Source organism: Heloderma suspectum, chromosome W (assembly GCF_057233095.1).
Source record: "Heloderma suspectum isolate Gila_16-S chromosome W, 16-S_ref, whole genome shotgun sequence".
In the NCBI taxonomy this organism is placed as follows: domain Eukaryota; kingdom Metazoa; phylum Chordata; class Lepidosauria; order Squamata; family Helodermatidae; genus Heloderma; species Heloderma suspectum.
Genome location: NC_139475.1, coordinates 21,287,501 through 21,300,000, shown reverse-complemented (window position 1 = coordinate 21,300,000; position 12,500 = coordinate 21,287,501).

Below are 12,500 nucleotides of genomic sequence, written 5' to 3'. Positions count from 1 at the left end.
CCTAACCCTAACCCTAACCCTAACCCTAACCATAAACCTAAACCTAACTCTAACGCTAATGCCAGCCCTAACCCTAATGCTAACCCTAGCCGTAACCCTCATCCTCACCCTCACCCTAACCATAGCCCTCACACTGACCCTAACCCTAACTGTAACAATAGCCCTCGACCTAACCCTAGCCCTAACCCTAATCCTAACGCTAACCATAACCCTAACCATAACAAAAAAACATATCCGTAAACCTAAATCTCACCCTAACACTGGCCTTAGCCCTAACCCTCTCACTAACTGTAACCCTAACCCTAATCCTAGCCTAAACTCTATCCCGAGCCCTAACCCTAACCCAACACCTACCACTAACCCTAACCCTAACGCTAACCCAAACCCTAACCAGAACCAGAACCGTAACCCTAACCCTAACCCGAGCCCTAAACTTAACCCTAGCCCTAACCCTAACCCTAAGCCTAACCCTAGCGCTAACCCTAACCCTAACCCTAAACCTAACTATAGCCTTAACCCAAACCCTAGGCCTAGACCTACCCCTACCCCTACCCCTACCCCTAAACCAAACTGTAACCCTAAACTAAAACTGAACCCTAACCCTAACCCTAGCCCTAGCTCTAGTTCTAAACCTAGCCCTAACCCTGACACTAGCCCTAGCCCTAACCCTAGACCTTACCCTAACTCAAAGCCTACCACTAACCCTAACACAAACCCTAACCATAACCGTAGCCCTAACCCTAATGCTAACCCTAGCCCTAACACTAACCAGAACCCTCACCCTAACCCTAGCCCTCACCCTATACCTAACCCGAACCATAAACCTAACCCTAACCCTAACCCTAACCTAAGACCTAACCCTAGCCCTAACCCTAGCCCTATCCGTAGCCCTAGCCCTAGCCCTAACCCTAGCCCTAGCCCGAACCCGAACCCGAACCCTAACCCTAACCCTAACCCTAACCCTAACCCTAGCCCAAAGCGTCACCCTAACGATAACCCTAACCCTAGACCTAACCCTAACCCTAACCCTAACCCTAACCCTAAACCTCACCCTAGCCCTAACCCTAACCCTAACCCTAACCCTAACCCTAACCCTTACCCTAACCCTAACCCTAACCCTAATCCTAACCGAAACAGTATCCCTAACCCTAACCATAACCCTAGGCTTAGCCCTAACCCTCTCACTTACAATAACCCTAACCCTAACCCTAGCCCCAACCCTGACCCTAGCCCTAACCCTAACCCAACCCCTACCACTAACCCTAACCCTAACCCAAACCCTAACCATAACCGTAACCCTAACCCTAACCCGAGCCCTAAACCTAACGCTATCCCTAACCCTAAACGTAACCCTAGCGCTAACCCTAACGCTAACCCTAACCCTAAACCTAACCTTAGCCCTAATTCTAACCCTAGGCCTAGCCCTAACCCTAGCCCTAGCCCTACCCTACCCCTACCCCTAACTCAAACTGTAACCCTAAACAGAACCTGAACCCTAACGCTAGCCCTAAATCTAGCTCTAACGCATGTCCTAACAGTTACCCAGCCCTAGCCCTAGCCCTAAGACTAGCCCTAGCCCTAATCCTAACCCTAACCCTAACCCTAACCCTAACCCAAGCCCTAACCCTAGCCGTAGCCCTAACCCCACCCTAACCCTAACCCGAACCCTAGCCCTAACCCGAACCCTAGCCCTAACCGTAACGCTAACCCTAGCCCTAGACCTAGCCCTAGCCCTATCCCTAGCCCTAGCCCGAGCCTTAACCCTAAACCTAACCCTAGCCCAGACCCTATCCCTAAACCTATCCCTACCCCTAAACCTAACCCTAGCCCTAACCCTAACCCTAACCCTAACCCTAACCCTACCCCTACCCCTAACCCTAGCCCTAGCACTAACCCTAACCCTAACCCTAACCCTACCCCTAACCCTAACCCTAGCCCTAGCGCTAACCCTAACGCTAACCCTAACCCTAGCCCTAGCCCTAGCTTTAACCCTAGCCCTAGCCCTAGCCCTAGCCCTAAACCTAACCCCAACCCCAACCCTAACCCTAACCCTAACCCTAACCCGAACCGAACCCGAACTCAAACCCTAACCCCAACCCCAACCACAACACCAACCGCAACCACAACCGTAACCCTAAGCCTAACCCTAACCCTAACCCTAACCTCAACCACAACCCTAGCCCTAACTCTAACCCTAACCCTAACCCTAACCGTAACCCCAAACCTAACCCTAGCCCTAGCCCTAACATTAACCCTAACCCTAGCCATAGCCTTAATCCTCACCCTAACCCTAACCCAAACCCTAACCCAAACCCTAGCCCTAACCCTAACCCAAAGCCTACCACTAAACCTAACCAAAACCCTAACCATAATCATAAACCTAACCCTAACCCTAGCCCTAATCCTAATGATAACCCTAGCCCTAACCCTAACCCTAAAACTAACCCTCACCCTAAACCTAGGCCTCACCCTAACCCCAACCCTAACCCTAACCCTCACCAAGCCCTAACCCTAGCCCTAAGCCTAGCCCTAACCGTAGCCCTAGCCCCAGCCCTAACCCTAACCCTAACCCTTGCCCTAGCCCTAGCCCTAGCCCTAACCCTAACCCTAACCCAAGCCCTACCCCTAGCCCTAACCCTAGGCCTAACCGTAGCCCTAGCAGTAACCCTAGCCCTAGCCCGAACACTAACCCTAACCCTAACCCAAACCCTATCCCTAACCCTAACTCTAACCTTAACCCCAACCCTAACCCTAACCCTAACCCTAACCCTAACCCTAACCCTCGACCTAACCCTAGCCCTAACCCTAATCCTAACGCTTACCATAACCCTAACCCTAACAAAAAACCATATCCCTAAACCTAAATCTCACCCTAACCCTAGCCTTAGCCCTAACCCTTTCACTAACTGTAACCCTAACCCTAATCCTAGCCCAAACCCTAACCCTAACCCTAACCCAAACCCTAACCAGAACCGTAACCCTAAACCTAACACTAACCCGAGCCCTAAACCTGAACCTAACCCTAACCCTAACCATAACCCTAACCCTAGCGCTAATCCTAACTCTAACGCTAACCCTAAACCTAACCCTAGCCCTAGCCCTAACCCTAGGCCTAGCCGTAACCATACCCCTACCCCTACCCCTGCCCCTAACCCAAACTGTAACCCTAAACTGAACCTGAACCTGAACCCTAACCCTAGCCCTAGCTCTAGCTCCAACCCTAGCCCTAACCGTTACCCTAGCCCTAGCCCTAGCCCTAACCCTAGCCCTAATCCTAGCCCGAACCCTAACCCTAACCCTAGCCCTAACCCTAACCCTAACCCTAGCCCTAACCCTAACCCTAACCCTAACCCTAACCCTAACCCTAGCCCTAGCCCTAACACTAACACTAACCCTATCCCTATCCCTATCCCTATCCCTATCCCTATCCCTATCCCTATTCCTATCCCTATCCCAAGCCCTAGCCCTAGCTCTAACACTACAACTAACCCTAGCCCTACCCCTAAACCTGCCCCTAAGCCTAACCCTAACCCTACACCTAAACCTAACCCTAACCCTAACCCTAACCCTAACCCTAACCCTAGCCCGAGCCCTAACACTAACACTAACCCTATCCCTATCCCTATCCCTATCCCTATCCCTATCCCAAGATTAGCCCTAGCTCTAACACTACGACTAACCCTAGCCCTACCCCTAAACCTGCCCCTAAGCCTAACCCTAACCCTACACCTAAACCTAACCCTAACCCTAACCCTAACCCTAACACTAACCCTAGCCCTAGCCCTAGCAGTAACCCTAACACAAACCCTAGCCCTAGCCCTAGCCCTCGCCCTAAACCTAACCGTAACCCTAACCCTAACCCTAGCCCTAGCCCTAACCCTACCCTAAACCTAACCTGAACTCTAGCCCTAACCCTTGCCCAAACTCTAACCCTAACCCTAACCCTAACCCTAACCCTAACCATAGCCGTAACCCTAACACTACCCTAATCCTACCCCTACCCCTACCCCTACCCCTAACCGTAGCCCTGACCCTAATGCTAACCCTGGCCCTAACACTAACCCTAACCCTCACCCTAACACTAGCCCTGACCCTCACCCTAACCCCAACCCTAACCCTAACCCTAACTCTAACTCTAAGCATAGCCCTTGCCCTAACCCTTGCCCTAGCCCTAGCCCTAGCCCTAACCCTCACGCTAACCCTAACCCTAACCCTAACCCTTACCCTAACACTAACCCTAACCCTAACCATAGCCCTTGCCTAACCCTTGCCCTAGCCCTAGCCCTAGCCCTAGCCCTAGCCCTAAACCTAACCCAAGCCCTAACCCTAGCCCTAACCCTAGCCCTAACCTTAGCCCTAACTGTAGCCCTAGCAGTAACCCTAGCCCTAGCCCGAACACTAACCCTAACCCTAACACAAACCCTAACCCTAACCCTAACTCTAACCTTAACCCTAACCCTAACCCAAACCCTAACCCTAACCCTAACTCTAACCTTAACCCTAACCCAAACCCTAGCCCTAACCCTAACCCAAAGCCTACCACTAAACCTAACCAAAACCCTAATCATAATCATAAACCTAACCCTAACCCTAGCCCTAACCCTAATGATAACCCTAGCCCTAACCCTAACCCTAAAACTAACCCTCACCCTAAACCTAGCCCTCACCCTAACCCTAACTCTACTCCTAACCCTAAACCTCACTGAACCCTAACCCTAGACATGACGCAAGCCCTAACCGTAGCCCTAGCCCTAGCCCTAACCCTAACCCTAACCCTAACCCTAAACCTAAACCTAACTCTAATGCTAACGCTAATGCCAGCCCTAACCCTAACGCTAATCCTAGCCGTAACCCTCACCCTCACCCTCACCCTAACCATAGCCCTCACACTGACCCTAACCCTAACCGTAACAATAGCCCTTGACCTAACCCTTGCCCTAGCCCTATCCCTATCCCTATCCCTATCCCTATCCCTATCCCTATCCCTATCCCTATCCCTATCCCAAACCTAACCCTAGCCCTAGCCCTAACATTAACCCTAACCCTAGCCCTAACCCTAGACCTTACCCTAACCCAAAGCCTACCACTAACCCTAATACAAACCCTAACCATAACCGTAGCCCTAACCCTAATGCTCACCCTAGCCCTAACACTAACCAGAACCCTCACCCTAACCCTAGCCCTCACCCTATACCTAACCCTAACCCTAACCCTAACCCTTGCCCTAGCCCAAGCCCTAGCCATAGCCCTAACCCTAACACTAATCCTAGCCTTAGACCTAACCCTTGTCCGAGCCCTAACCCTAACCATAGCCGTAACCCTAACCCTACCCTAATCCTACCCCTACCCCTCCCCTAACCCTAACCGTAGCCCTGACCCTAATGCTAACCCAGGCCCTAACACTAACCCTAACCCTCACCCTAACCCTAGTCCTGACCCTCACCCTAAACCCAACCGTAACCCTAACCCGAACTCTAACCCTAACCATAGCCCTTGCCCTAACCCTTGCCCTAGCCCTAGCCCTAGCCCTAGCCCTAGCCCTAACCCTCACCCTCACCCTAACCCTAACCCTTACCCTAACCATAGCCCTTGCCTAACCCTTGCCCTAGCCCTAGCCCTAGCCCTAACCCTAACCCAAGCCCTAACCCTAGCCCTAACCCTAGCCCTAACCTTAGCCCTAACTGTAGCCCTAGCAGTAACCCTAGCCCTAGCCCGAACACTAACCCTAACCCTAACACAAACCTTAACCCTAACCCTAACTCTAACCTTAACACTAACCCTAACCCAAACCCTAACCCTAACCCTAACACTAATCCTAACTCTAACCTTAACCCTAACCCTAACCCTAACCCTAACCCTAACCCTAACCCTCGACCTAACCCTAGCCCTAACCCTAATCCTAACGCTAACCATAACCCTAACCCTAACAAAAAACCATATCCCTAAACCTAAATCTCACCCTAACACTAGCCTTAGCCCTAACCCTCTCACTAACTGTAACCCTAACCCTAATCCAAGCCTAAACGCTATCCCTATCCCTAACCCTAACCCAACACCTACCACTAACCCTAACGCTAACCCAAACCCTAACCAGAACCAGAACCGTAACCCTAACCCTAACCTGAGCCCTTAACCTAACCCTAGCCCTAACCCTAACCCTAAGCCTAACCCTAGCGCTAACCCTAACCTTAACCCTAAACCTAACTATAGCCTTAACGCTAACCCTAGGCCTAGACCTAACCCTACCCCTACCCCTACCCCTAAACCAAACTGTAACCCTAAACTAAAACTGAACTCTAACCCTAACCCTAGCCCTAGCTCTAGTTCTAACCCTAGCCCTAACCCTTACCCTAGCCCTAGCCCTAACCCTAGACCTTACCCTAACTCAAAGCCTACCACTAACCCTAACACAAACCCTAACCATAACCGTAGCCCTAACCCTAATGCTAACCCTAGACCTAACACTAACCAGAACCCTCACCCTAACCATAGCCCTCACCCTATACCTAACCCGAACCATAACCCTAACCCTAACCCTAACCTAAGCCCTAACCCTAGCCCTAACCCTAGCCCTATCCGTAGCCCTAGCCCTAGCCCTAACCCTAGCCCTAGCCCGAACCCTAACCCTAACCCTAACCCTAACCCTAACCCTAGCCCAAAGCGTCACCCTAACGATAACCCTAACCCTAGACCTAACCCTAACCCTAACCCTAAACCTCACCCTAGCCCTAACCCTAACCCAAACCCTAACCCAAACCCTAGCCCTAACCCTAACCCAAAGCCTACCACTAAACCTAACCAAAACCCTAACCATAATCATAAACCTAACCCTAACCCTAGCCCTAACCCTAATGATAACCCTAGCCCAACCCTAACCCTAAAACTAACCCTCACCCTAAACCTAGCCCTCACCCTAACCCTAACTCTACTCCGAACACTAAACCTCACCGAACCCTAACCCTAGCCATGACGCAAGCCCTAACCGTAGCCCTAGCCCTAGCCCTAACCCTAACCCTAACCCTAACCCTAAACCTAAACCTAACTCTAATGCTAACGCTAACGCCAGCCCTAACCCTAATGCTAACCCTAGCCGTAACCCTCACCCTCACCCTCACCCTAACCATAGCCCTCACACTGACCCTAAACCTAACCGTAACAATAGCCCTTGACCTAACCCTTGCCCTATCCCTATCCCTATCCCAATCCCTAGTCCTATCCCTATCCCTATCCCTATCCCTATCCCTAGTCCTATCCCTAACCCTAACCCTAACCTTAACCCAAGCCCAAACCCTAGCCGTAGCCCTAACCCCACCCTAACCCTAACCCGAACTCTAGCCCTAACCCGAACCCTAGCCCTAACCCTAACACTAACCCTAGCCCTAGCCCTAGCCCTAGCCCTTGCCCTAGCCGGAGCCTTAACCCTAAACCTAACCCTAGCCCAGACCCTATCCCTAAACCTATCCCTACCCCTAAACCTAACCCTAGCACTAACCCTAACCCTAACCCTAGCCCTAGCGCTAACCCTAACGCTAACCCTAACCCTAGCCCTAGCCCTAGCTTTAACCCTAGCCCTAGCCCTAGCCCTAAACCTAACCCCAACCCCAACCCTAACCCTAACCCAAACCATAAACCTACCCCAAACCCTAACCCTAACCCGAACCGAACCCGAACTCAAACCCTAACCCCAACCCCAACCACAACACAACACCAACAGCAACCACAACCGTAAACCTAACCCTAACCCTAACCCTAACCCTAACCTCTACCCCAACCCTAGCCCTAACTCTAACCCTAACCCTAACCCTAACCGTAACCCTAACCGTAACCCCAAACCTAACCCTAGCCCTAGCCCTAACATTAACCCTAACCCTAGACCTTACCCTAACCCAAAGCCTACCACTAACCCTAATACAAACCCTAACCATAACCGTAGCCCTAACCCTAATGCTCACCCTAGCCCTAACACTAACCAGAACCCTCACCCTAACCCTAGCCCTCACCCTATACCTAACCCTAACCCTAACCCTAACCCTAACCTAAGCCCTAACCCTAGCCCTAGCCCTAACCCTAGCCTATCCGTAGCCCTAGCCCTAGCCCTAACTCTAACCCTAGCCCTAGCACGAACCCGAACCCGAACCCTAACCCTAACCCTAACCCGAACCCTAACCCTAGCCCAAAGCGTCACCCTAACGATAACCCTAACCCTAGACCTAACCCTAACCCTAACCCTAACCCTAACCCTAAACCTCACCCTAGCCCTAACCCTATCCTTAACCCTAACCCTAACCCTTACCCTAACCCTAACCCTAACCCTAACCCAAACAGTATCCCTAACCCTAACCATAACCCTAGGCTTAGCCCTAACCCTCTCACTTACAATAACCCTAACCCTAACCCTAGCCCCAACCCTGACCCTAGCCCTAACCCTAACCCAACCCCTACCACTAACCCTAACCCTAACCCAAACCCTAACCATAACCGTAACCCTAACCCTAACCCGAGCCCTAAACCTAACCCTATCCCTAACCCTAAACGTAACCCAAGCGCTAACCCTAACGCTAACCCTAACCCTAAACCTAACCTTAGCCCTAATTCTAACCCTAGGCCTAGCCCTAACCCTAGCCCTAGCCCTACCCTACCCCTACCCCTAACTCAAACTGTAACCCTAAACTGAACCTGAACCCTAACGCTAGCCCTAACTCTAGCTCTAACGCATGTCCTAACAGTTACCCAGCCCTAACCCGAACCCGAACCCTAGCCCTAACCCGAACCCTAGCCCTAACCGTAACCCTAACCCTAGCCCTAGACCTAGCCCTAGCCCTAGCCCTAGCCCTATCCCTAGCCCTAGCCCGAGCCTTAACCCTAAACCTAACCCTAGCCCAGACCCTATCCCTAAACCTATCCCTAGCCCTAAACCTAACCCTAGCCCTAACCCTAACACTAACCCTAACCCTACCCCTAACCCTAACCCTAACCCTAGCCCTAGCGCTAACCCTAACCCTAACCCCACCCCTAACCCTAACCCTAGCCCTAGCGCTAACCCTAACGCTAACCCTAACCCTAGCCCTAGCCCTAGCTTTAACCCTAGCCCTAGCCCTAGCCCTAGCCCTAAACCTAACCCCAACCCCAACCCTAACCCTAACCCTAACCCGAACCGAACCCAAACTCAAACCCTAACCCCAACCCCAACCACAACACAACACCAACCGCATCCACAACCGTAACCCTAACCCGAACTCTAACCCTAACCATAGCCCTTGCCCTAACCCTTGCCCTAGCCCTAGCCCTAGCCCTAGCCCTAACTCTCACCCTAACCCTAACCCTAACCCTAACCCTAACCCTAAACATAGCCCTCACCCTAACCCTAGCCCTCACCGTATACCTAACCCGAACCCTAACCCTAACCCGAACTCTAGCCCTAACCCGAACCCTAGCCCTAAACCTAACACTAACCCTAGCCCTAGCCCTAACCCTAGCCCTATCCGTAGCCCTAGCCCTAGCCCTAACCCTAGCCCTAGCCTGAACCCGAACCCGAACCCTAACCCTAACCCTAACCCTAACCCTAACCCTAGCCCAAAGCGTCACCCTAACGATAACCCTAACCCTAGACGTAACCCTAACCCTAACCCTAACCCTAAACCTCACCCTAGCCCTAACCCTAACCCTAACCCTAACCCTTACCCTTACCCTAACCCTAACCCTAACCCTAACCCAAACAGTATCCCTTACCCTAACCATAACCCTAGGCTTAGCCCTAACCCTCTCACTTACAATAACCCTAGCCCTAACCCTAGCCCTAGCCCGAACCCTAACCCTAACCCTAAACCTAACCCTAACCCTAACCCTAGCCCAAAGCGTCACCCTAACGATAACCCTAACCCTAGAACTAACCCTAACCCTAACCCTAAACCTCACCCTAGCCCTAACCCTAACCCAAACCCTTACCCTAACCCTAACCCTAACCCAAACAGTATCCCTAACCCTAAGCATAACCCTAGGCTTAGCCCTAACCCTCTCACTTACGATAACCCTAACCCTAACCCTAGCCCCAAACCTGACCCTAGCCCTAACCCTAACCCAACCCCTACCACTAACCCTAACCCTAACCCAAACCCTAACCATAACCGTAACCCTAACCCTAACCCGAGCCCTAAACCTAACCCTATCCCTAACCCTAAACGTAACCCTAGCGCTAACCCTAATGCTAACCCTAACCCTAAACCTAACCTTAGCCCTAATTCTAACCCTAGGCCTAGCCCTAACCCTAGCCCTAGCCCTACCCTACCCCTACCCCTAACTCAAACTGTAACCCTAAACTGAACCTGAACCCTAACGCTAGCCCTAACTCTAGCTCTAACGCATGTCCTAACCGTTACCCTAGCCCTAGCCCTAGCCCTAACACTAGCCCTAGCCCTAATCCTAACCCTAACCCTAACCCAAACCCTAACCAGAACCGTAACCCTAAACCTAACACTAACCCGAGCCCTAAACCTGAACCTAACCCTAACCCTAACCATAACCCTAACCCTAGCGCTAATCCTAACTCTAACGCTAACCCTAAACCTAACCCTAGCCCTAGCCCTAACCCTAGGCCTAGCCGTAACCATACCCCTACCCCTACCCCTGCCCCTAACCCAAACTGTAACCCTAAACTGAACCTGAACCTGAACCCTAACCCTAGCCCTAGCTCTAGCTCTAACCCTAGCCCTAACCGTTACCCTAGCCCTAGCCCTAGCCCTAACCCTAGCCCTAATCTTAGCCCGAACCCTAACCCTAACCCTAGCCCTAACCCTAACCCTAACCCTAGCCCTAACCCTAACCCTAACCCTAACCCTAACCCTAGCCCTAGCCCTAACACTAACACTAACACTAACCCGATCCCTATCCCTATCCCTATCCCTATCCCTATCCCTATCCCTATCCCTATCCCAAGCCCTAGCCCTAGCTCTAACACTACAACTAACCCTAGCCCTACCCCTAAACCTGTCCCTAAGCCTAACCCTAACCCTACACCTAAACCTAACCCTAACCCTAACCCTAACCCTAACCCTAACCCTAACACTAACCCTAGCCCTAGCCCTAGCCCTAACCCTAACACAAACCCTAGCCCTAGCCCTCGCCCTAAACCTAACCCTAACCCTAACCCTAACCCTAGCCCTAGCCCTAGCCCTAACCCTACCCTAAACCTAACCTGAACTCTAGCCCTAACCCTTGCCCTAACCCTAACCCTAACCCTAACCCTAACCCTAACCCTAACCATAGCCGTAACCCTAACACTACCCTAATCCTACCCCTACCCCTACCCCTACCCCTAACCCTAACCGTAGCCCTGACCCTAATGCTAACCCTGGCCCTAACACTAACCCTAACCCTCACCCTAACCCTAGCCCTGACCCTCACCCTAACCCCAACCCTAACCCTAACCCTCACCCTAACCCTAACCCTAACCCTAACCGTAACCCTAACCCTAACCCAAACAGTATCCCTAACCCTAACCCTGACCCTTACCCTAGGCTTAGCCCTAGCCCTCTCACTTACCATAACCCTAACCCTAACCCTAGCCCAAACCCTGACCCTAGCCCTAACCCTAACCCAACCCCTACCACTAACCCTAACCCTAACCCAAACACTAACCGTAACAGTATCCCTAACCCTAACCCGAGCCCTAAACCTAACCCTATCACTAACCCTAAACGTAACCCTAGCATTAACCCTAACGCTAAGCCTAAGCCTAAACCTAACCTTAGCCCTAATTCTAACCCTAGGCCTAGCCCTAACCCTAGCCCTAGCCCTACCCTACCCCTACCCCTAACTCAAACTGTAACCCTAAACTGAACGTGAACCCTAACGCTAGCCCTAACTCTAGCTCTAACGCATGTCCTAACCGTTACCCTAGCCCTAGCGCTAACACTAGCCCTAGCCCTAATCCTAACCCTAACCCTAACCCAAACCCTAGCCCTAACCCTAAACCTAATCCAAACCGTATCCCTAAACCTAAGCCTACCCCTAACCCTAGCCCTAGCCCTAACCCTAACCCTAACACTAATTCTAACCCTATCCGGAACCCGAACCCAAACTCAAACCCTAACCCCAACCCCAACCACAACACGACACCAACCACAACCCCAACCGTAACCCTAACCCTAACCTCAACCCCAACCCCAGCCCTAACCCTAACCCTAACCCTAACCCTAACCCTAACCCTAACCCTAACCTTAACCCTAACCCTAACCCTAACCCTAACCCTAACCCTAGCCCTAACCCTAACCCTCGACCTAACCCTCGCCCTAACCCTAATCCTAACGCTAACCATAACCCTAACCCTAACAAAAAACCATATCCCTAAACCTAAATCTCACCCTAACACTAGCCTTAGCCCTAACCCTCTCACTAACTGTAACCCTAACCCTAATCCTAGCCCTAGCTCTAGTTCTAACCCTAGCCCTAACCCTTACCCTAGCCCTAGCCCTAACCCTAGACCTTACCCTAGCCCTATCCGT